The sequence below is a fragment of the Rana temporaria genome, chromosome 1 (genome assembly GCF_905171775.1).
Source record: "Rana temporaria chromosome 1, aRanTem1.1, whole genome shotgun sequence".
In the NCBI taxonomy this organism is placed as follows: domain Eukaryota; kingdom Metazoa; phylum Chordata; class Amphibia; order Anura; family Ranidae; genus Rana; species Rana temporaria.
The window spans coordinates 302614902-302641708 of NC_053489.1; positions in this window are offsets into that span (position 1 = coordinate 302614902).

A 26807-nucleotide genomic window follows, 5' to 3' on the forward strand; every position below is an offset into this window, starting at 1 on the left:
ATACTAAATGTTAAATATGATTATTATTACCTAGACAAAAGATGATTCCTCCATAAGAAAATAATTTCAACAGAATATTAATAAATCTGTTTATGGCCACAGAATTCACCATCAGATGGGTTAATGATATGACTGGATTGCCTACCTACCTCCTCCTTATCAAGTAGGATATTGACCGTTTACAGGAGTCTGTTTCCTCAATTATTTAACCTGATCTAAACTATATAACATTTGGCCCTTTTTCAGGTAATAATGTTTATTTCACAAAATGAACTACAATTAATTTCACATAAAAGTGGCCTCTAATGTGAGTTCAGCACCAGTATAAAATGAAAACGAAGATTCACAGAATACTATCCACTTGTAATCAATTAGGACCTTGAATATTAATACATACAAATATGCCAGAAATATGCAACAGCTGTAACAAAGGGTATCAGATACAATATTACCCTACAAACCAAAGGATTTGGTGTTGTATTGTTTTTAGTCCCTATAATAAATAGAAATGCTGATACAAATGTAATAGAAAGAAGCATACGATAGTACAGCTTTGTGCATGCAACAGCTTTGCGTGGAATCACTTAAGCAGAAAGAGCTAATGTTTTCACAAGTATAGTCTCTAATGACTTAAGCAGGTATAACAAATCATGAGGCCACTATCTTAAATTCAGATTGTAAAAGAGGCATGATTATAAAATATACACTCTTCAAGTTTAATGCGTATTCCATTGTTCACTGCAGTACGATTTCCTTCCTGTTACTGGCAAAATAAAGTACAATTTTATTCAAAAAAACTGCATACAAATTATAAAAACGAAAATAGTTCAACGAAAGACCTACCTGGTCAACTTTTTTAGCATCAAAAATGTGCTGACATTTGCTAATATTCCCTGTAGGCTCCCTATTGCATTCCTCGCACACGGTTCACACTTTTTTTGACCTGAAGACACATCTAGAAAGACTTGGGCTTATCATAGTGAAATGAGAGTCATCCATCCCTGAACAGCTGCCGATATTAGTCTGTTTTTAACATTCACTCACTTCTTTGCTGTTGAAGTACATGATGTGGCTAATAAAATACAAGCACAGGCTTTTTTTTTTTAATAACAACATTTGCTCTTTTCTTTTGGAAAAAAAGAGATTTACCTAATTTGTAACTTAATAGTCATCCTCCTAAAGAGTATTTTCACTTTTGCAGCCAATTTAGGATAACAATTACATTATATTTGTAACAAGATCCAATTCACATAGCATACCTTTAAAAAAAAAAAAGTGTTTCAAAATTGCAGCTTGCCTTTTTTTAGATGCTCTTTTCTCGAAACTCTAGGAAAAATCTTACTTTGTGCTTAATGTTTATGACGGGCCTGGGGACTCCTATTTGGTATAAATTACTCTTTCTGTACTGTTAATAAAATATCAATAAATACAGCATTGAAAAATGTTCCCAAACAACTATCAATCAATTCAACAATGTGTAAAAATTTAATAAATATGATAAATGTGATAACCAGTTTCAAATGAAAACATTTTAAATGCATATTAGTGTAAAATCATAAACAGTTTCAATTATGAAAAAAAATTCACCACTAAAAGACATTCATAAAATGCTCAAAGCTCTCCCTCCACCATACTCTGGGAATGCAAAAGATTAGGCAAACGCAGCTTTTATATTTCCAATAAAGATGGTGTTCACAATAATCCTTTAAAATACAGCTTTTTTCACCTTTCGCTTCTCAGCTTCCCAGATGGACATAAAATGTGAGAAGACTCAGATAGTGTGATAACATTCTCACAATTTTATTAAAAATAATAAAAATATACTCCCATTAAATTCATAATCAGCAGGTATTTAAAATAAATCTCAATAGAACACTCATTCGGCAAGGGGAGGAAGAGATTAGTCGGCTGTCAGCCGCTCAACCCCTTCCGCTCTCTCAGCACTCACCTGTCTGTACTTAGCTTAAAGATTTCATTATCACTAAAATATATGATCATAGTTACATAGTTACATAGTTAGTCAGGTTGAAAAAAGACACAAGTCCATCAAGTTCAACCATAAGAAAAAAATAATAATAATATCATACAATCACATATACCCAATTATATACCCACAGTTGATCCAGAGGAAGGCAAAAAAAAACATCAAAGCATGATCCAATTTGCTACAGCAGGGGAAAAAATTCCTTCCTGATCCCCGAGAGGCAATCGGATATTCCCCACATCAACTTTTACCTATAAATGTTAGTACCCAGTTATATTATGTACATTTAGGAAAGTATCCAGGCCTTTCTTAAAGCACTTTACTGAGCTGGTCAGAACCACCTCTGCAGGGAGTCTGTTCCACATTTTTACAGCTCTTACTGTGAAGAAACCTTTCCATATTTGGGGGTGAAATCTCTTTACCTCTAGACGTAAAGAGTGCCCCCTTGTCCTCAGTATTGCCCCCTTGTTCTATGTGTCAGTGCACACTATTTTAGTCTAGAGGCATTTTTGGGAGCGGTTTTCCGGCAGAAAAAATGCTGAACGCGCATAACTGATGCTAACTGCTGAACAACGTTTGTGAGGCACAGGAGGTCAAATCTAGACACCACATCCCATGAAACTATTATAAAAGGAAATGGGAAGGGTAACAAACCCTGGGATTTTAAAGGTGTCAAAATCAAGATCAATAAATCAAATAGATAAATATAATACAAAATTTATTGTTTTACATATATACATTTTTTTTAAAACTGAGAGATTGAACAAAAACGATATCATCACAAAGGACATGATTGGCTCAGCAAAGAGCCCACGAAAACCTGTATCAAGGATGCCCAACATGTTTCGCTCAAATAGAGCTTCATCAGGAGTTAATACAGGTCTTACTAAAAAACAAAATAAAGAAAAAATCCATAAGAAATAAAGCAATGAAACAGTAAATCACTACAAATTGGTTAGCATAAATAGATTACTTTCAAAGAGAATACATTTGCTTAATTGTTTAGGAGGAATACTAATGATAACAATATTTGATACAGTTACAAAAGCAGATGTAAAATACATCACATAATTGATAATGAGCAACCAACTCACCAATCCGGGCCAAGTTCAATCCACATATATTGAGTAGAAAAAATGATTAAATGAAAATTCCAATAAATCCATCAACTGCCCCCGCTCGCCCCAACAGGCCATACAACTCCAGGCTATCCAATGCATGAAACAAGGCTATAGTAAATAGAAACGATAACAATATGTAGAGAGAATCAAAAATAAGTTGCAGCCAGAAGGCAAGCAAACCAATGTATATATATTAGGGCAAAACAGCCCAGAGCATCAATATATAATAAAAAGGTACCTTGTTCCTTTAAAATCAACGATATGGTCAATGTTGTATAGCTGGAATGGTGTGTACGGTATTAAACACACAGGGATTCAGGATGCCAGCCGCCATCAGGGTGTCAGCAGCAAAGATGCAGTCCCCCCCATTTATATATAGCTGTTAAAAGACAGCAAATGCAGTATGTAAAATATGATAGAGATACATCAGCTATGCAGGTACAAACTGCAAATCAGCCTACAGATTCAATAAATGGATGGACCAAAAGTTCATTAAATAGCAATCAGAAAGGATCAATACCTGTGCAGATAAGGTGTCCGTAAATAGAGGTATAGAGCTGTGTCCGCAGCCGTTCACACTCGAAGAAAGAACCGCTGAATCAGAAATAGCGGCCATCGCCGCGCTTCTAAATACCCCCCCAGATGGCGTCTGACGTCACTGCCGGGGGCGGGCTAATTCACGATGCCCTCTGCGCCATCTTTAAAGTGGGGAATCACCCAGACTAGGCAGGGGAAAGGGACCAAAACATTGGTCAGCTAAAGGACTGGAAAACAACAACCAACAGTGTCAAAGGCATAGAATAGGGATCACCAAGGAGGACATCATCAACCAATTGTCCATCCATACATGCGCCCCTGGTGCCCGTATAGCCAAACAATGCAGGGCCGGACCGGAAAAAGGGGAGACAGCTAACAAATATTGGGAAAAAATAGAAAATTTGCAGATTGGCCCCCCAAGAGGAATAATCCAGGACTCGTGAATAAAATAAAAAAAATTTGTTAATCAAAGAAATCTACATTTTAATCAATAAAGGGAGTGCAAATGACCTAGCACAAAATGCATCAATAAAAATATATGGATTAAATGCCCAGAGAGTTGAGGAGGAAGCTCAACATTGCATTATTATTAAACATTAAATGGACTGAATTCGAAATTAATAAATGTCACTTATTAATGGCAATACATATACATCCAAACCACAAAATAGAAAGTAGAATGAGAAAGAAGAAATAGGACAAAATGTAAATTAAAGAAAAGGTTTAAAACTAAATGCATCATTGAGCCCTGGAGTTTTCAGGGCAGATAACTGGTGTATCGATTTGGCTTCCTTCTGTAGGAGCAGTTGGTCATATTTACCCCCACCTGATCGCCTGGAGGGATGTATTCCAGTGCAAAAAATCAAAAAATCATCTGGAGACTGTCAAATTGATGGAATAAACCGATATGCCGACTAATTGGGGTCTCCATCTTCTTTTAAGAAATTAGGGATACATGGTCGCGGATGCGATGAAAAAAAGGCCTCTTAGTTTTACCAATGTAGAAAGCATTGCAAGTACACTGCATAATGTAAACTATGCCCACTGATTGGCAATTGACTGAAAAATTGGGTTTGTAGATGCGTCCATCCGGAAGCATTATTGTAGAAGCCGAGTGCCCGTACCTACAAAAAAGACAGTTATGACAGGGTCTTGTGCCAATCAATCTAGTCAGAATGGAGGTCCGAGGAGAATGGTGACTATGGACCAGTTTGTCCCGAAGGGAACGTGATCTCAGGATAGGTGTTCAAATGCTTGGATACAGCATAATCTCCCATCAGCAGATACCAATATTTCTGTAGGATATCGCGTATCTGTTGATGGTGGCCAGAAAATGTGATTAATCTGGTCCCAGAGTTGGACCTGTCAGGTTTCGGGTCGTGTAGAAGTGAACGTCTACTTTTTTGTTTCGCACTAGCATACGCCTTTTTGAGGCATTTATTGCTGTAACCCCGTTCCTGAAAGCGTAGCCGTAGTTGTTTGGCTTCCTCTATAAAGTCAGACTCAGAACTGCAATTTCGTCAGAGTCTGAGGTACTGCCCGTAGGGAATGCTAGAAATCAAAGGTCCAGGATGGGAACTGGAGGCATGTAACAGAGATTTCCCTGCCAAGGGTTTGCGGAAAAGGGTGGTGCCTATTGTTCTGTCCTTTAGGATTTGGATTTCCAAATCCAAAAAGGTCAATTTTTCTTGGCTGGTTTCGAAAGTAAATTTAAGGTTGAAATGGTTGCCCTTCAGGCTGTCAATGAATGACACAAGATCTTCCCGGGACCCAGTCCAAACAAAAAATATATCGTCAATGAATCGACGCCATAGCAGTATTTGCTCAAGAAAAATCGGGATGTGATCTTGGTGAAATAAATCGTGATCCCACCCCCCCAGGTACAGGTTTGCATAAGAGGGGGCCACTTGGTCCCCATAGCAACACCCTGTACCTGGAGGAAGTGGGAGCCACCAAATAAAAAAATATTGTTCGACAAAATGAAACTGAGCAAATCTAAAATAAATTGATTGTATGAAGGTGAAGCTTCATTACTCTCCGAGATGAAGCCCCCCACAACCCGCACCCCCTGTTGATGGGGGATGGAATTGTAGAGGGCCTCAACATCAAGAGAAACCAGCCAAGAACCCGGAGGGACATTTAAACCATCTAAGGTCCTCAAAAGGTCACCTGTGTCCTGTAAATAGGACACAAGGCCTTCTACATGTGGTCTTAAGTATTCATTTACCATTTCACTGGCATTGTTGTGGATTTTAAGGTCAGAGTGCGTGGACAGGAAACATTTAGAAATTCCCAAGTTTGTTTCGTGATCAAGCCCTTGTGGTATGCTGAACCAATTAATTTTTGGTAGAGGGTGGAAGTTAATTTAAGATGGCTTGCTGACACCTTACGATACCACTCTTTGTTGTTGAGTATGGCATGGACCATTGACTCATATTGAAGACTATCCATCACCACCAAATTACCGCCTTTGTCGGAAGTCTTGATCACAATATTGGGGTTTTGTTGTAGGGTAGCTAGAGCTGATTTTTGGGCAGGCGTTAAGTTCAAATGGGATGGATTTTGCCATTTGATTTGGAAAATTTGTTTGGTGATCTGATTAGTGAAAGCCCAAACACTAGGGTTCCCCTGGAGGGTAGGGAACATCCTAGATTTGGGCTTATAATTTTTCTGTTTGGATGTTATGAGAGATGGATTTGACCCTAGGTGGGAGGGAGAAGAGAGCCCACAGGCACCATCAAGTTGGTCCGCCTCAAGTAGGTCCACTTGATCGATGTGGCCTTCCACCCATAATTCCATGAGTTCCTCCAGAGCCCTAACATCCTCAATGGTCATTTGATCCCACAAAGGGTTATCGAAATTGGTGGAGTTGATTGAAGGTTTAGGCTTATCGAACTTATCGGTGGAGTTGATTGAAGGTTTAGGCTTATCGAACAAAATTTTTAACATAAGTTTGCGAGAGAATAAATTAATATCTTTAATGAGCTCAAAGGAATCGAAACTCTGAGTCGGGCAAAAAGATAGTCCCAAACTAAGGACTAAAATATGATCAGCCGATAATTGGAACGATGATAAATTAATTACTTGGAAATTGTTTTGGGGAGCACAGGGTTCAACACACCCGGATTGGTTACCTTTTGGAGGTCCATCACCGGTTGGGTGAAGATCTGGGCTGGGCAAAAATCCAACTGTGTTAGGCAGTGACCCGGATCATTGGCTTGTAGAACTAAGGATATTTGGGAAGAGTTAGAGGTGTTAGTACTCGTGGAAGATTCAAGGGCGCCAGAGGCATTAGTATGCTGGCTTTTAGCAGTAACTGTCCGTGTATTCACCTGCCCTCTAGGGCCAGTGGTGCGCTTGGCGGTACTTGTAGGAACCGCATTTTTAGCTGTTTGGGCCTTACGACAATGGTCAGGCCTACAATTGGGGGTCTGCTACCGAAAATCGCAGACATCCTAATAATAAAAATCTAAACAAATAGAATCAACGAGAATCCTCTGCAGATTGCACTGACTCGGATTCCTCTCTTTCCCCCATTCCTTCTACCCAGATGTCCAATTCCTCACAAGGTATAAAAACTCATGTTTTTTTCAACCCAAAACAGCTAAAGTTGCGGTTCCTACAAGTACCGCCAAGCGCACCACTGGCCCTAGAGGGCAGGTGAATACACGGGCAGCTACTGCTAAAAGCCAACGTACTAATGCCTCTGGCGCCCTTGAATCTTCCACCTCAAACTCTTCCCAAATATCCTTAGTTCTACAAGCCAATGATCCGGGTCAGTGCCTAACACAGTTGGATTTTTGCTCAGCCCAAATCTTCACCCAACCGGTGACGGACCTCCAAAAGGTAACCAATCCGGGTGTGTTGAACCCTGTGCTCCCCAAAACAATTTCCAATTAATTAATTTATCATCGGCTGATCATATTTCAGTCCTTAGTTTGGGACTATCTTTTTGCCCGACTCAGAGTGTCGATTCCTTTGAGCTCATTAAAGATATTAATTTATTCTCTCGCAAACTTATGTTAAAAATTTTGATCGATAAGCCTAAACCTTCAATCAACTCCACCAATTTCGATAACCCTTTGTGGGATCAAATGACCATTGAGGATGGTAGGGCTCTGGAGGAACTCATGGAATTATGAGAGGAAGGCCACATCGATCAAGTGGACCTACTTGAGGCGGACCAACTCGATGGTGCCTGTGGGCTCTCTTCTCCCTCCCACCTAGGGTCAAATCCATCTTTCATAACATCTAAACAGAAAAATTATAAGCCCAAATCTAGGTTGTTCCCTACCCTCCAGGGGAACCCTAGTGTTTGGGCTTTCACTAATCAGGTCACCAAACAAATTTTCCAAATCAAATGGCAAAATCCATCCCATTTGAACTCTAGCTTCCCTACAACAAAACCCCAATATTGTGATCAAGCCTTCCGACAAAGGCAGTAATTTGGTGGTGATGGATAGTCTTCAATATGAGTCAATGGTCCATGCCATACTCAACAACAAAGAGTGGTATCGTAAGGTGTCAGCAAGCCATCTTAAATTAACTTCCACCCTCTACCAAAAATTTATTGGTTCAGCATACCACAAGGGCTTGATCACGAAACAAACTTGGGAATTTCTAAATGTTTCCTGTCCATGCACTCCGACCTTATACACGCTTCCTAAAATCCACAAGAATCCCCACAACCACCTTCTCTCGGAAAAAGGATCATTGAGCGAGAAAGCCAGTGAAATGGTAGATGAATACTTAAGATCACATCTAGAAGGTCTTGTGTCCTATTTACAGGACACAGGTGACCTTTTGAGGACCTTAGATGGTTTAAATGTCCCTCCGAGTTCTTGGCTGGTTTCTCTTGATGTTGAGGCCCTCTACAATTCCATCCCCCATCAACAGGGGGTGCGGGTTGTGGGGGGCTTAATCTCGGAGAGTCATGAAGCTTCACCTTCATACAATCAATTTATTTTAGATTTGCTCAGTTTCATTTTGTCGAACAATATTTTTTTATTTGGTGGCTCCCACTCCTCCAGGTACAGGGTGTTGCTATGGGGACCAAGTGTGCCCCCTCTTACGCAAACCTGTACCTGGGGGGTGGGAGCGCGATTTATTTCACCAAGATCACATCCAGATTTTTCTTCAGCAAATACCGTTATGGCGTTGATTCATTGACAATATATTTTTTGTTTGGACTGTGTCCCGGGAAGATCTTGTGTCATTCATTGACAGCCTGAAGGACAACCAGTTCAACCTTAAATTTACTTTCGAAACCAGCCAAGAAAAATTGACCTTTTTGGATTTGGAGATCCAAATCCTAAAGGACGGAACAATAGGCAAACCTTCGGCAAAGAACTCTCTGTTACATGCCCCCAGTTCCCATCCTGGACCTTTGATTTCTAACATTCCCTACGGGCAGTACCTCAGCCTCCGGCGAAATTGCAGTTCTGAGTCTGACTTTATACAGGAAGCCAAACAACTACGGCTACGCTTTCAGGAACGGGGTTACAGCAATAAATGCCTCAAAAAGGCGTATGCTAGAGTGAAACAAAAAAGTAGACAGGTCCAACTCTGGGACCAGATTAATCAAACGGTTTTCTGGCCACCATCAACAGAACTTGAAAAAGTGTTTTTCAAAACTTTATAGCTTGTTGTAAACCCTCCTGTTTTTTCTCCTGAGCCCTGGAATGTCCAACACCGAGGATGCACTGTCTCTCTGCCTGGTTCTCGGGTCTTGACTGGATAGATTGATAGCAGTGCAGCCATTGGCTCCTGCGGCTGTCAATAAAATCCAATGACTTGGGTGAGTCCTGCATTCAGCTGCTATGGACGCTGAATGCTGGACATGGGAGCACACCTGCAAGGTAACCCCCCAGGAGAGCTCTTCTCCTAGGGGGGGTAACTGATGAGCCGTGAGAGCCGCAGAGGGACCCCAGAAGACAGTGTTCAGGGTCACTCTGTGCAAAAATAACTGCACAGTAAAGGTAAGTATGATATGTTTGTTATTTTTTTTTTTAAAAGAACCTTTAGTATCACTTTAAGTTCATTTTATGGTATTTTATCAGATGTTCTTTAAAGTAAAGGAGTTGTCTTGAAAATGATACTTTAAATTTATCATTAGTTTATGATTTTATTTTAATTACATGATTCAGTCAAATTAATTATTTTTTGTATACAGTATGCAAAACATGTAATTTTTGTGGGATATGATTTTTTTGCCAAATGCAAATGATAATTTGGCAGTTATTAAAGAGTATTTTTTGACAAAGCAACCAAGAAAATTAGCTTGACTATCTGCAAATAACATGCACAGTAATTAAGTGAAAAGAGAAATCACGGCTTAAGGATTCATGAATAATCAGTAGAACATTTCAATAAGTGAAAGATCTGTAAAATACCATAGAAATACTCTAATATTGAACTCTAATAATCCAGGCAAGTCAAAAAAATGTTTATGAATTGTTTACCCCTTTCATAAATGTGTATTTGGATCCAAGAAGTGTATTGCCAGCTGATAAAATAGTGAACATTTTTTAAGTACCTCTTATATAATAGTTGTTACTACAAAATAGGGCTATAGCGCAGTTGTCCAGTTCTGGGAGGGCGTCCATGGATGTCCTCCCAGAACAGAGCCCCCCACGCACGCTGCAGTGCGCATCTGCCAATCACAGTGGCCCTTTACCATGTGATCAGCTGTGTCCAATCACAGCTCATCACAATGTAAACACTTGCTGGATATCGGCATTCCTTTCCTCACACTCTGTCACAGCATGAGGACAGGAGAGCCAGTAACCAGCAAGTGTGACAGAGGACATGTACACTAATAATCAGGGCAGTGATCATCAGTGTCCTTATTATCAGTGCAGCCCCAAACGTGCCCATCAGTGCTGCCTATTCATGCCCATCAGTGCTGCCCATCAGTGCTGCCTATCAGTGCACATCAGTGCCTCCTCATCAGTGCCGCTTATCAGTGTCAAACAGTGCCACCTTCAGTACCTATCAGTGCCGCCTATCAGTGCCTATTAGTGCCACCTTTAGTGATGTATATCAGTGCCAAATAGGGGCCGCCTATCAGTGCCCATCAGTGCCACTTATCAGTGCAGTCTCATCAGTGGTCTTTATCAGTGCCCTGTACAGTGGCATCCAGAATAGGCAAGAGAGAGAGAGAGTAACTAGGGGCCAGTCAGGTTACTGCATTAACATGTGCTGGCAAAGAACATGCTGAAAGAAGAGTGAAGCAAGAAAGACAACCTTGCCAGTGTGTTGCTGCTCTGAATACAGGCTAGGGTGTTGCTTATCTGGTTGCCTCGACAGGTAAGACAACTCTCATATATGAATTTCAGCTGTTTTCCTGAGTTCACTTTTACAAAAAAAAAGTACTAAATGCACATATTTGTGTATGCATTATTTTTTTCTAGCAGAAGCCTGTAAAGCATAGAACCCACAATTAGTAGATCACGGGTGCAATGTGGATTTCTGCAGACATGTTCTCCAGCTTTCAGCTTGTACCTCTGTACAAGCTTTTTGTTTGAAAGTCAGAGGACATGTCAGTTGAATAAAAGAGCTAATTTGAGCCCCCGCAGCCCATTGAAACTACAGGTCTTTTGCCATGGTGGCAGGCAGTACTTACAGGAACCTGTGACTGAATGACTCAGCTGTGTAGGAGGAGCACCGCACAGCCGCACTGATTTTAAAAGGCGAGAGCAAGTATGGGGAGAGGAACCCCTTTCTGCTGTCACAATAGGGGAGAGGGGGTGGCAGGAGTTAGAACATGTTACATGTTTTTTCCTAATATGGGTGGAGCGTGTAACATGTTACAAAGGTGAATTTATCCCTTAGACTCCTTAAATATTTAACTGAAATTCATGATCCTTTACCCCTTCCTCTCCTTATGCCGCGTACACACCATCACTTTATGTGATGAAAAAAAAACGACATTTTTAAAAACGTCACTTTAAATGACCGTGTGTGGGGGAAAACGTTGTTTTATGTCTTGTGAAAAACAACAAAAAAAAATTGAAGCATGCTTCAATTTTATGTGTCGTTTTTCAAAACGTCGTTTTTTACTTCACAGAAATTGACCGTGTGTAGCAAAAAATGACGTTTAAAACAATGTTTTTAAACCCGCGCATGCCCAGAAGCTAGTTATGAAGCAAGCTCCAATGGAAAAAAGTGGTGAACGTAACCTCGCTTTGCTAGAGCATTGTGAAAAAACGATGGTGTGTAGGCAACTTCGTCTTTGAAAATTTAAGTTTCAAAAACGTAGTTTTTTACTTCACAGAAAATGTCGTTTTTTTTTCATCACATAAAGTGATGGTGTGTACGCGGCATTATTCCCTTCACTTTGTAAATTAGGTTTTTCTACTCTGGAAACTTGTTTAGTAGTGGGGCAGCTTGAAAGCGAGTCATTCTCAAAACTTCCTTTCTTCCTGAAAGGTAAAGCTTTACCTGTAAAAAAAACACTGGCCCAGATTCAAGAAGCACTTGCGCCCGCGCAACCATAGGTTACGCAGCGCAAGTGCTTACTTGCTCCGGTGTAACGAGTGCTCCTGATTCAGGAACCTTGTTACACCGACTGCAGGCTAAAATCTGTGCGGCATAAGGCTCTTATGCCTCGCAGATTTTAGGCTGCATTCTTGCGGGGGCCGCTAGGGGGCGCTCCCATTGTGTATCAGCGTGTAGTATGCAAATTGTATACTACCACTGATTCACAAGCTTGCGCGGGCCCCGCGCAAGCCAGGTACGGAGTTTCCGTACGGCTACTTTTAGCGCAAGGCTGCCCCTTCTAATAGTAGGGGCAGCCAATGCTAAAGTATAGCCGGCCTTCCCGCGCCGTGAAATTTGAATTTCACGGCGTTTGCTAAAGTGAAACGTGAATGGCGCTGCACATTTAGAAGCAAATGACGTCCTTGCGACGTCATTTGCCGCAATGCACGTCGGGAAAGTTTCCCGACGGAGCATGCGCTGTACGCTCTGTGCGGGAGCGCGCCAAATTTAAATGATTCCCACCCCCGGCGGGATCATTTAACTTGCGCGCGCTTACGCCGGCAAATTTGCCGGCGCGCCCTCGCAATTCACGGAGCTACTGCTCCGTGAATCGAGGGCAGCGCAAAATATTTGCGGGGGCGCAGGGCAAAATCGTTGCCCTGCTCCCCCGCAAATATCGCCCAATTCTACTTGAATCTGGGCCACTGCATGCTTCCAGCTTCCAAACTAAAGCTATCAACAGAAATTACAAAGTTGTCAGATTGCAGATTGCAGTACACAACACATTAAATTACCTTACCATTAAACAAACAACAAATAAAAAAATAAAAAAAGTCAATATGACAATAATTTTTACTTGAAAAATCTCCTTCAAGTTCTAAGTTCCATCTGTCTGCTAGCTGTCTCTTTCCTGGATTCCCTGCATACTTTACAGCTTCTACTCTGCTGTTTACTTTCAATTTTTAAGGGCCCCATGGCATCTTGCTGCCTGCAAGCAGTGATTTCTGTACTGATTTTACCTCCTGAAACTCTTCAGCCTTGTACACACGCACGAGTAACCATGCGTGTGTACGAGGCTTTCAGGTTTCTCGTCAAGAAAACTGCCCAAAATCTCGAAGAGAAAAATAGAGAACCTGCTCTCTATTTTCTCATCGTGATTCTCGGCAGTGTTTTCCTATATACTTACCTGTCGCCGTGGAAACCCGCGCATTCTCAAAATGACTTTGACGCATGCGCGGTAGCTTCCTAGGCATAGGTAGGGTGTAGCAAGATGGCGGCGGCGGCATGGAATGTGACTCGTCGTAGTCGATGACGTCACTGTGTCCGTTCCATTCAAAAGAACGGCGGTTCTTTTGAATGGAGTGTCTACACTCGGCCGGCAAGAGATTCTTGCCAAGAATCTCGTCAGGAAAAACAACGTTTTTTCCTGATGAGATTCTGGGCCATGTGTACAGGGCTTTCCACTCAGCACTTCTGTAGTTCAGATTCAGAAGGCTTGCTCTGTGAACTATGTGACACAGCATACAGTAAATGGATGTGACCTGATACACACACACTAATAAAACACATGGCGGCCTCCATCCCTGATTTGGTAAATAGAAGAGAAGGGTTTGTGGGACTTTAAATGAGGGCACGCCATGTCAAAGGGAATAAAAACATAAAAATGAAATAACAGTACATGATTTATTACAATCTTAAATACATATCAGATATATTGTATCAAATAGATAGGTAGTCACAATATTTACTCTAAATATGCTGCTCATAGCATGCAATACAAATAAAAAAATAGAAAATAGACATGGCAGATATATATGATAGAATAAATCACTTGAAAAACATATGAAATAAGAACTGGTAACTGGTGGCACTGTACGCGTTTCCTGGCATTTCAGCCATTCATCAGGAGTGTTATAAAGTAATATACTGGAAAGAAAGATAAACACGGGTAAATAATAATGCCTTATGAATAGGGGAGGACAGGGACTATGTCCCAACAAGGTGGAGACAATTGGGAGACTTATTATATAGCCCCGAGGCCAGGTCCAGTATCTGCCAAGGAAAGAGGGTGGTCCGGGCATGATGTCTCCCCCGGGGTTGAGACGGGGGCACCCTCCAAGGACGGGGAACAGCACCTAGAGCACAACACGGTGGTCACAGCTTGCTCCTATGTGTGCACATTAGGTGCGTAGTGTTCCTGAAATAGGTGTATCAAAAAATATAGATGAATTAAAAAGTGTGAAAATGGTGTAGCAAGGTGTCTATGTGTTCCCATAAGGTGACTGCATGGGGAAGTGTGCAAGGGACAAAACCAAACAGAGGGAGGAAAAACATACCAAGAGATGGTCACTGAGCTCCCAGCGATTAGGGTGAGCTGTGTGTAGGATCAGGTGTGTGGTTCCTTGTGATTGAGTCAAGCAAATGAACCATCGGCTGCTCCCAGGCTACTATATACCCCCATTCCCAGGCAGGGCCCTGTCAATGTCATGCCTGCTTGGCCACTCTGCACAAGGGGGAGAGGATTCCCAGCTGCGTGTGGTGGAGCCACACAGCACTTCCTATTCTCAGTGCATAGTGAACATCAGGGTTCTATTATGAAAGGCAAATAGACTGTGCACTTTGCAAAGTGAAGTTGCACTCTGCAAGAGCAGTTGCTTGCTCCAGAGCTTAGTAAATGAGCATAGGCTCTGCAGATTTTCAATCATGTGCAAGAAAAAATGCTGTTTTTTTTGTTCATTGCACTTGATTGGGTATTCTTTGCAAAGTGAAGCTTTACCTCATTTAACAAGCTTTAGAGAAACTGCACGTTTAAAAGTGCACAGCCTATTTGCCTTTAGTAAATCAACCCATAAGCGTCACAGAATTCAAGGAAATAAATGTGTGGGGATCTTCACAAAGAAAGTTTATGCATTTTAAGGAGCAGGCTAGAAATAATTGAAATATAATGTCAAAATGAATATACTGTATAATTTTGACTATAGATACACTTAAATATTGGTTCACTGTGAGATATCATGCCAGTTCAGTAGGAATAGTTACATGAAGTGTGGGCAAAACTTTTTTTATCTTTTTTATTTACAAAATATATAGGTTAATATATGCAAGATTTACAGGAGACTTTCGAACCTTGTAATGTCCTTACAGGTCAATTGAAAAAATTATAGAGTTATGGATTCACTTAAAACTGGTGGTAACAATACATTAGGTTTTAGCTCACCAATGTGTTCAGATAGGCAAAAATTATTTATCTGACAGACACTACTCTACAAAAACTATTGTATGTAGTCGAATGATAGGTTTCCATTTTTGCATCTACTTAATCATGACATTGCATGAAAAAAATTACATCATTACATGAAACTCAGTGACATCATGTCAGCAGAGGTGAATGATACTCTTGAACTAAGTCTGTAGACTTGCAAGAGTAAGGTGACCAGATTTTTAAAATGAAATCCGGGGACATATTTTTTTTTTTACTAGTAATGACAGCAATCAGTGACTCTCTGCCCGTCATCGCCACCCCTGCTGCCTCACAGTCTGTCAAGTCTTATGCCGCGTACACACGATCATTTTTCGGCATGAAAAAAACATTGTTTTTGAAAAACGTAATTTAAAATGATCGTGTGTGGGCTACACATCATTTTTCGGGTTCTGAAAAACGAAAAAAATTTTTTCGAACATGCTGCATTTTTTAACGTCGTTTTAAACAATGTCGTTTTTCGGGTTGTAAAAAATGATCGCGTGTGGGCTAAAACGACGTTTTAAACCCGCGCATGCTCAGAAGCAAGTTATGAAACGGGAGCACTCGTTCTGGTAAAACTACCATTCATAATGGAGTAAGCACATCCATCACGCTGTAACAGACAGAAAAGCGCAAATCGTCTTTTACTAATCGTCTTTTACTAACAAGGAATCAGCTAAAGCAGCCCAAAGGCGAATAGAACTTCCCCTTTAGAGTGCCGTCGTACGTGTTGTACATCACCGTGCTTTGTTCATCATTTTTTTAAAACGATGGTGTGTGGGCAACGTCGTTTTTAATGATGAAGTTGGAAAAACGTTGTTTGATTGTGTGTACGCGGCATAACTCTCTGTACCCTGGCTATTACTGGGTGGGGAGTGGAGGAAGATCACTCCGCCAGGGAAGGCAAGAAGATAAGCAGGCAGGCGGCTGGGCGGGACTTGAACCAAGGCAGAAGAACATGCAAGTGGAACTGAATGGGCATGCACCGAAAAATAAAAAAATATTCCCTCCACTCCGAGCAGCACATGATTTTCAGAAAGGGCACAGATAAATTAAAAAAATTACACCCCCCTAAGCCAGTAGGAGCGACAGAGCGGGGTGTGCAATTCAGATTTTTTTTTTAATACTGCATTGACTGTCTTTGAAATTGCCCCTGCCCAAATCAAATCCGGGGACAAAACCGAGCACAGACTTGGTGCAGGGACAGTGTCCTTAATCTGGGGTCTGTCCCCGCAAACCAGAGATGTCTGGTCACCCTATGCAAGAGGCTTCCTTGATTGCTTTTCATGGTCTATTATCAATTCTACTGATAGTTAACTGTTATGTGTCCATTTTTTTACTTTTACCTTATATCATATGATATTATATTTCAGTAAATTACTTCACATTATTAATCTTGTTATCAGAAGCATTGGCTATCAATATTCAACTATAAATAAAAATCAAACCTTAAAAGTGGGTAGTGAATCAGGTAAGTCCTTGCCATAGCAATCGCAAGTACAGTACTTGGCTATTCATTTTCCTACATTTGCTCTTCAATATTTTTTTTAAATGGTGAACTGTTATTTAAATGGGCATATAGTAGATGGGTAGATGTCTTATTGAAAATGACAGTTGGTGAAACCTCTGCTTGGAGATTTCTCAAAATTATGGTTTGAGAGGTTCAATTGAGCAGAGGAAGTTGGGCTTTCTCTGGGTTTTGTAATCTTGGAGTTTGGGACCTTCAAACATGTGTCCGGACTTTGAGACACCTGAATCCTGTGTGAGTGCACAGGTATGCAGGGTGATTAGAAGTCAGATTTGAGAGTAGCTCACAACAGTTGGAGTTACAGTTGCTGCCACTTGGAGGGAGAGTCTCTGTGTGAAGATAGCAGTGTGCTCCAGCCAGGAGGGGTGACCTACTTGGGAGATGAGACCCTATGTTGGGGGGACTTCTTGCCTGTAGGACTGGAAAAGTCAGGAAAGCTATGTGGGTCTGGAGAGACAGAGAAAGCTGAGGTGACTAGTGAGTCCACCGAGTGGGCTGGAGGGTGTTCTGAGTTCCTGAGGAGTGGCAGAGCCCTGGGTGCTGGGAGAACCCTATCTGGAGGTAAGGAGTGGGTCCGTACAGAAAAGTGCTGTTACAATAGGCTGAGTGAGCCTGTAGATCCCATGCCCTAAAACACAGTTCGGACAACACTAAAAAATGCATCTACCATTGAGCTCAGGGGCGGATCCAGGGGGGGCAAATAGTCAATTGCCCCCCCCCCCAAAAAAAACTAGTGAGCAGGCTGTGCTGATGCCACCTCCCATCAGGACAGGGCAGCGGCGCCGAAACTGACAGGCTCTGTGAAGAGACACAGACAGAGCCGCAGCTGCAGGGGATTTCCACCCCTCCTTCTCCTCCTTGAGCCAAGAATTAATCTGCCAATGCCTGCTCCTATTGGCTACATTCAGAGCCAATGGCTGGGAAACTATAAACTGAGCATTATGGGGCATGTAATCTAGGATACCAGCAGGCCCCAGGATGATTCCCTGAGAGGACTGCAGCCCCCAGAACTTACCTCCTCTCCACCTGGCTTCTCCCACCTGGTCCTTCTCTCCACCTGTCTTCTCTCACCCTGTCCTTCTCTCCACCTGGCTTCTCCCACCCTGTCCTCCCCTCCACATGGCTGCTCCCACCCTGTCCTCCCCTCCATCTGGCTGCATCCACCCTACAAATTGCCCGCAAATATTTTGGCTGTGCCCCTCCCGAGATTAGACTCTGGATCCGCCCCTGATTGAGCTAACCAACCCCCATATCACAATATACAGTACATCATCTTCATTATAAAGTTAACACAGAGTCTATTACAAATCATAAAATTTGATCAGCTGACAATTTTGGTTACCGTTAAACACATACTACATTTAGTATATACAGTTCTTTCTAATATGGCATTTTAATGGCAATGGCATCTAGGATTAATTGTGTTACTTGATTAAATCTTCTTCTTCAGGATCCAGGCCTACCAGCATATCCTATTCTGTAAAATAAGTATGGCACATAAATGCACCAAAAAATAAATCAATGCATTGCATCAAATATTAATACAAAAAACAAACAATACCTAAATTTGAACTACAAAATATTGTGACACATAGTTTTTCCCTTTTTAAGTTTTTCTACTATGTTGCACAACAGGTATTCATTTGTATGTGCATAAACCTCTCAGTTATCAGTGGCCACAGAAGCAGTTTTAACCCCTCAGGAATCTGTCTGCGGTGATACGTTTCAAGATAATGCACATCAACCTCTCAATAATTAATATTCAATGTGCCTTAACTCCTCAGTGACCTGTTTAAACATATAAGTGTTAACCCATTAGTGCCCACATGTGCTTTAACCCCTTAACACCCAGTCCCCTGCACATGTGTAATAATCCCCCACTTTTATTCAGTGCAATATGCCAAATATCAGTTTTAGCACCACTAACCAGTTCAGTGGGAATATAAGCTACACTGCTTCATTTTCAGCTTGAATAATCTAGAGCAACAAGGCCATGTTCCACCTACCATTTTCCCAGCACTACCATCCCTGTTTCTACAATCATGACAGAGTCACTGCTAATTACCTGGATAAATGTTAACTGTTCTTCCCATTGCCATGCCCTCTGCTCTTCTCCTGCCCATAATGCCCGCTGTCATACCTTCCACAATTTTATTCTGCACATACTCTCCTCTGGACTTTTGCAGTGCACATATTACCCACTGTGAAACCCTCTATACCCCACTTCTACACATAATACCTACTGTCATGCCCTTTATACCATGATACCCTCTACATTAGGAATGCTTAAGCATGTTTCATTTTTTTTTTTTTTGTTATTCTTTTTGTTTCATTTTATTGAATAAGCTGACATATGTTCTCACAAAAAGCTAAATAATTTGACACTTGGTCTTAAGAAAGAAATGTTAATCTGATTTTAGATACTGTAGCTACTCAAAAGTATGCGATAAATCCACATTTAGGCCTCATACTGGAGGACTAAAACATTTTCTAGAAAATGTTTTTCAAATTGCATCTTCACTAACTAATGTCAGATTTAGTCGTTCTCTGAGACTATATTGCTTAACTGTACTTCCTGAAGGGTAATTCGATTATGAAAACTCCAGATATGATAAGCTTCAGGATCCCATCTGCACATTCTTACATACCAAATATCTCCCTCAGTGCTATATCACCAAGTGTTGTCTTAACCAGCCGCAGATTCAATCTATTTTGCATAATTTTGCTTTCTTTAGTGCATTTATGTTAGAAACTGTTAACAGACATTGACTCATTCTTCATCCAAATAGACAGTCTCTATGATTTTTATATTAACATTGTCATGACAGAGAGAAAATTACTATTTCAAGTTATTAAACAGTTGAAACATTTGCACAGCACAGCTGGTTGTCCATATTGCACAATGATTTTGGCATTTTGGAGTCTTTTGTCTATCAGGAGGGTCAGAGTGAAGCTGTCCCATGGTAACATAGCTGTTCTGAAACCTTTTCTCGGGATCCATTAATGGTATACGGCCCGCTATGCAGTTACTTACAGACAGATGTGTTTGGAAGCCTTACTGTTTAATTTACGACTTTAAGCAGAAGTTACCACTAAGGAGACAGAGATATATTAGGCGATGAAATTCCAGAGGATTACAAATAAAGTCCCTAGGAACCTTACAAGTCTTTGTATGTGTCATAAAATGAATAAAGGGTGACACTCCCATATAAGTGTATGCAACTAAAAGCAAAGTTGCATCAATCGCAATTTTTTATATTTAATAAATAATTACAATCATTGCATTTTTACACATTAAAAAAAAATTAATTTCATTCTGTAAATTCAAGTGGTTAAGGCTGGGTTCAAACTATTTGTGGTGTGGGGGACATCATTTCTGGTGCCTCCCCGTTCACCATTTCAGGTCCGAATCTTTGCCTGAATTCAGACCTGAAACAGAGCCAAAGACACACAGGACTTTTCTGCTGTGTGCTCCGCGACCGCCCCAGAGATGTGTGAACCGACTCCATTGTGAGACAGTCATCCTCTCCTGTCATGTGAATTGGATGCAGGGTCACTGCATCCAATTCGCATAAGTGTGAACCCAGCCTGAAGTACCTTAGCACTAAATGGAAGGATGCAGTCCCAACCCTCCTCCCCACGCAGGCTGTTTAATTCAGCACTATAAAAATTAACAGGGATGTTAAATGATAAAAAAGAAAACAAATGTAATGGAAGAGAATAAAGTTAAAGTGGAGGTTCACCCTAAAAACAATTTTTTTGCATTAGAGCCAGCATAGTAAGGGCATATACTTTCGGCATTTATTATTTTTTTTTTTCTGTACTTACCTTTATATCCTGATTTTGTCCAGGGCTTCCACGTTCTGATGACTCCGGGACTGGGCGTTCCTATCCCAGCCTCAGGGTTCGGATGACTGCGGGACTGGGCGTTCCTATCCTTCGGTTCGATGATTGACGGCTTGTAAAACAGGTGACCTGTCGCACAACGCGCGTCACCAGATTTCTGGAAATAGCCGAGCTGCGAGTCGGCACTATACGGTGCCTGCGCCCGTCGTGTAGAGCTGACTGCGCAGGCGCCGTATAGTGCCGACTCGCAGCTCGGCTATTTCCCAACATCTGGTGACGCGCGTTGTGCGACAGGTCACCTGTTTCACAAGCCGTCAATCATCGAACGGAAGGATAGGAATGCCCAGTCCCGCAGTCATCGGAACCCGAAAGCCCTGGACAACATCAGGATATAAAGGTATGTACCGAGAAAAAAAAATGACCTGCCGAAAGGTAATGCTAGATGTAATTTAAAAAAATTTTTTTGGGTGAACCCCCGCTTTAATAAAGTTTTAGCTACATAATTTAGGAAAAAAAAGTTTTACTACAATTTTCTTTGGTGATGGGGTGGGTATTACCGCGCTTACCACAAGAGTGGGGGGAAGGGAAAAGGAAGGGGTACAGCTGCTGCACTAAATAGTGTATCAAACCAGGAACAAATGAAGAATAAAGGGGTAGTGCTGCGCTGTGAATAGGGAGTGGGATAACGTGCAGAGGAAGTGTAGCCAATCCTTATATATGGAAAAAAATGGAAAAAATGTAAAATATAGTCTGGCTACTAATCATGAGTAGCAATAATAAAAAATGATACTGGTATACCATACAAATAAATATCATCAAAATAAACGTGCTACAATGCAGCCAAAGCTAGCTGAAGAAATGTGAAATACAGAGTGACAGTGCTGGTGTCATATAGTGAAATAAATAATAACAAACGTACTGATACACAATAAAGTGTACAGCGTGCGAAGCACACCAGTGACTGTAATAAACTAGGTTAAATGTCCATGCAGCAGATAAGTATAAACATAGCAGCAGGCAAAATCCAAAATAAAAGTGCTGGTGTAGATGCCAAAGTGACGTGACAAAAGGGGTTGATTTCCGGTGTTTTCTTCAGAGTAAGTGAGGATGTCCCCTTACCTTACTGCTGTAAGGTAATAGCATAAAAACCCAGGTACACTTTTCTGGTCTTATCCACATAAGGTGTCATCAAAATGGACTGTAATTGGAAAAAAATAGATCCCTCTCGGTAGTCACATCCAAACCGTGACAGTGACTCGCACCCAGGGAGATGAAAGTGCCAATAGTGCAGTATCGTTTTAAAATTAGGTTTATTCAAACAAAATAATACACTAGGTACTCACATTGTTGTGATAAAAACAGGCATATAAAAACAGGGCGTTCGCCAACGTCACCTCCGGTACCTCTTGGTGGACTCTATGTAATACTCTTACACGTATTCGTCACTTCTCGTAACTTCCCTGCATCCAATTTGCATAGCAGGAGATTGTGACTGACTCTCAATGGAGCCGGTTTACACATCTCCGCAGCGGCTCTGATGCAAATTGCACAGGAGTCCTGTGCGTCTTTTGGTCCGTTTCAGGTCCGAATTCGGCCAAAAATTCAGGCGGAAATCGGACCTGAAACTTTAAAAGAAGATGCACCGGACTCCTGCTGTGAGCCACTGTGTGTTCACAAGTTAGAAGAATAGTGTACTTTGTACTTACAGTTCATCTGCTCAAGGTCTGCAAGCTGGGTGGAATTATAATTCTAGCAAATTAGAGTGAGAGCTTGGCCTACCCTTTTAGTGGTCAATTCAGTGTATACCATAAGACATTTGATCATTTTAAGCTGACTGTAAACTCTACAATCTGATAGTACAATTACCTTTAGATCTATTATCAGCTGCCTAATTTTATACAAATTAAATGGATTGCTTAAGTGTGTCCTCATAGTACATAGACTTGGTAGTATCTAAAAAAGACCGTACAGAAATTGTACAATTAGATTATATAGTGTGTGGAAAGCTTTAAAAGTTTTCAAATTTCCACAATAAGGGTTAGTGCACATGGTGTTTTGCTTATGAAATGTGCTTATAAAGCATCTTTAGAAGGATCTGGAATACATCATTTAATTGGAATACATGGAAGAGTATTCGCTTGCACAATTGTTTCTTTTTCCATGCATCATCTTGTTTTGCATAAATGTGAAGACATGGTAAACAAATCATAATGAAAACTTACATAGAAACATAGGGCCAAATCCTCAGCCAGGCGGCGTAACTTAACTTTCAGCAGTTAAGTTACACTGACTTAAAGTTTTTACCTAAGTGCCTGATCCACAAAGCACTTACGTAAAAATTTCAAGCCGTGTAAGTTAAGTGCCGCCGTCGTAAGGCGTTCCTCCTCTCCGGGGGGCGTTTACAATTTAAATGAGGCGCGCTCCCGCGCCGGCCGTACTGCGCATGCGTGTGACGTCATTTTCCCGACGTGCATCGCGCGAACGTAATTGACGCCGGGCGGCTTTGTGGATTGCGACGGGACACTAAAGTTGCGACGGGTGAAAAAAAGACGCGCCGGGAAAACAAATAATGTACAAAAAAAATGACAGCGTCGCTCGGCATGCATTCCTGAGAGGGAGAACTCCATGCCAATTTTCAACGAAAAAAACGGCATGGGTTCCCCCCCCAAGGGGCATACCAGGCCCTTAGGTCTGTTATGGGTTGTAAGGAGACCCCCCTCCGCCGCAAAATCGACGTAGGGGGTCCCCCTACAATCCATACCAGACCCGTATCCAAAGCACGCTACCCGGCCGGTCAGGAATGGGAGTGGGGACGAGCGAGCGTCCCCCCCCCTCCTGAGCCGTGCCAGGCCGCATGCCCTCAACATGGGGGGGTTGGGTGCTCTGGGGCAGGGGGGTGCACTGCGGGCCCCCCCACCCCAGAGCACCCTGTCCCCATGTTGATGAGGACAGGACCTCTTCCCGACAACCCTTGCCATTGGTTGTCGGGGTATGCGGGCGGAGGCCTATCGGAATCTGGGAGTCCCCTTTAATAAGGGGGCCCCCAGATACCGGCCCCCCACCCTAAGTGAATGGATATGGGGTACATCGTACCCCTATCCATTCACCTGTAGGCAAAAAGTAAAAGTTAATAAACACACAACACAAGGCTTTTTTAAATATTTTATTATTCTGCTCCGGATGCCCCCCCTGTCTTCGTTATTAGCTCAATTACCAGGGGGGGCTTCTTCTTCCACTCTCCGGGGGTCTTCTCCGCTCTCCGGGGGGGGTTTCTTCTTCCGCTCTCCGGGGGGGGGCTTCTCCGCTCTCCGGTGGGCTTCTTCCATCTTCTCCCCTCTTCCGCTCTTGACTCGGCGAACCCCGGTTCTTCTGCAGCTCTCCGGTGCCTTCTTCTTCAGCGCTGGCTGCCTGCTATGTTTGTGTGTTAGCTCGATTTCAAACAGGCAGCCGGCGCGGTCTTCTGTGGCGTCAGGGTCTTCTCTTCCTTTCTTCCGATGTTGCCTCGTCGCCTGTTGTCGCTGTAATGATGGAAGCGCGCCTTGCATCCCATTTATATAGGCATCAGCGTCCCATCATGCTCCGGCAGGTACCCACGTGGTGGGTGCCTACCCACGTGCACCCACCACGTGGGTACCTACTGGAGCATGATGGGACGGTGATGCCTATATAAATGTGATGCAAGGCGCGCTTCCATCATTACAGCGACAACAGGCGACGAGGCAACATCGGAAGAGGGGAGAAGAACAGAAGAGAAGATGACGTCACAGAAGACCGCGCCGGCTGCCTGTTACTAATTGAGCTAACACACAAACATAGCAGGCAGCCAGCGCTGAAGAAGAAGGCACCGGAGAGCTGCAGAAGAACCGGGGTTCGCCGAGTCAAGAGCGGAAGAGGGGAGAAGATGGAAGAAGCCCACCGGAGAGCGGAGAAGCCCCCCCCCGGAGAGCGGAAGAAGAAACCCCCCCCGGAGAGCGGAGAAGACCCCCGGAGAGCGGAAGAAGAAGCCCCCCCTGGTAATTGAGCTAATAACGAAGACAGGGGGGGCATCCGGAGCAGAATAATAAAATATTTTAAAAAGCCTTGTGTTGTGTGTTTATTAACTTTTACTTTTTGCCTACAGGTGAATGGATAGGGGTACGATGTACCCCATATCCATTCACTTAGGGTGGGGGGCCGGTATCTGGGGGCCCCCTTATTAAAGGGGACTCCCAGATTCCGATAAGCCTCCGCCCGCATACCCCGACAACCAATGGCAAGGGTTGTCGGGAAGAGGTCCTGTCCTCATCAACATGGGGACAGGGTGCTCTGGGGTGGGGGGGCCCGCAGTGCGCCCCCCTGCCCCAGAGCACCCAACCCCCCCATGTTGAGGGCATGCGGCCTGGCACGGCTCAGGAGGGCGGGGACGCTCGCTCGTCCCCACTCCCATTCCTGACCGGCCGGGTAGCGTGCTTTGGATACGGGTCTGGTATGGATTGTAGGGGGACCCCCTACGTCAATTTTTCGGCGGAGGGGGGGTCTCCTTACAACCCATAACAGACCTACGGGCCTGGTATGCTCCTGGGGGGGAACCCATGCCGGTTTGGAATTTACAAATTGCCGTGGAGTTCTCCCTCGGGAATGCATACCAAATGCCGTCGCTTGAATGGGCCTTTACAAGGTGTGACTAACTTTACACTTTGTAAAAGCAGCCCTAGTTTTACACCAGGCAAACTAACACTTACGGCGAAAAAACTAGGCACAAAAGCTTTGAGGATCGCCCTAAGTGCTAATTTGCATACTAGCAGAGGCATTTCGACTCGAAATGCCCCCAGTGGCGGATGCGGTACTGCATCCTAAGATCCGGCAGTGTAAGTCCCTTACAGATGTCGGATCTTCTGCCTAACTTAGGAAAACTGCTTCTGAGGATCAGTTCCAAAGTTAGAACCAGAGATACGACGGCTTACGCCGGAGTATCTCTTCTGTGGATTTGGCCCATAGATCAGTGCCGGCAGAAAAAAGAGTGGTCCATCGAGTCTTCCCAATTACATTTTTGTGGTTTATTTTTTGTTTTTGTCTTTTTCTTTTATTTATTTTTTTGAGTATAGATCTAAGTTCACCACAAGCATGTTTGAATCCACGTATTGTTGACTGACTCACTACCTCTACTGGATGACTTTTATATTTAATTAAACACCACTGATCGCTCAGTTCTCTCCCTCCAATCTGAGCAGAGAGCTGTAACTTCAAGAGACGAAAGGGTAGTCCCTGGAAGCCGCACATCTAAGGTGTCCTAGAGAAGTGAATGGAGTGGCAACCTCAGCCTGGACTCCAACCAGGCCAAGCCCCCAATGTGTTTCACTCTATCCCCTGGAGCTCAGTCATGGGGATGATTGAGCTCTGGGGTCGGAGTGAAACGCGTTGAGGGCATGGCCTGGTTGGAGTCTAGGCTGAGGTTGCCACTCCATTCACTTCCCTAGGAGACCTTCGATGTGTGGTTTCCGGGGGCTACCCCTTTGCCTCTTGAACGCTTGTAGGAGCCAGGGCGGGCTCCTTACGAGCGCTTAAGCACTCTAACAGCAGCTGCATTAGTACCGTTTACATACTCCCTCTCTACTGAGCCTGAGTGGCACACATACTCTTTCTGTGGTCACAGAGGGCTGTAACTGTAAGTCACAGGCTCTCTGCTCTCTTCTCCAGCATTCATTGAAGCGCTGGACTGTGGAGGGGGCGGAGGGGCTGGCTCAGGCTCTCAGCAGACTGGCTGAGCCAAGTGCCGATCCAAGCTTCTGGGCTGATACTGACCATATGGTCTGGATATTTTTAGAGTCTGGACTGGTTCTGTGACGTCAGCTGAAAGTGCACTTTGGCATGCTGTCAGTTGAAAACAGATCACAGGAGTGTAGAACGAACTACAATCCTTTGATCCATAGGAGAAGTATGGTCAAAAATTCTTCTCCTTGTTTTACTTTTGAATCTTTGCACTTGTGTACAAAAAGCCTGGATGTGGCATATACAGTACCTCACAAAAGTGAGTACACCCCTCACATTTTTGTAAATATTTAATTATACCTTTTCATGTGACAACACTGA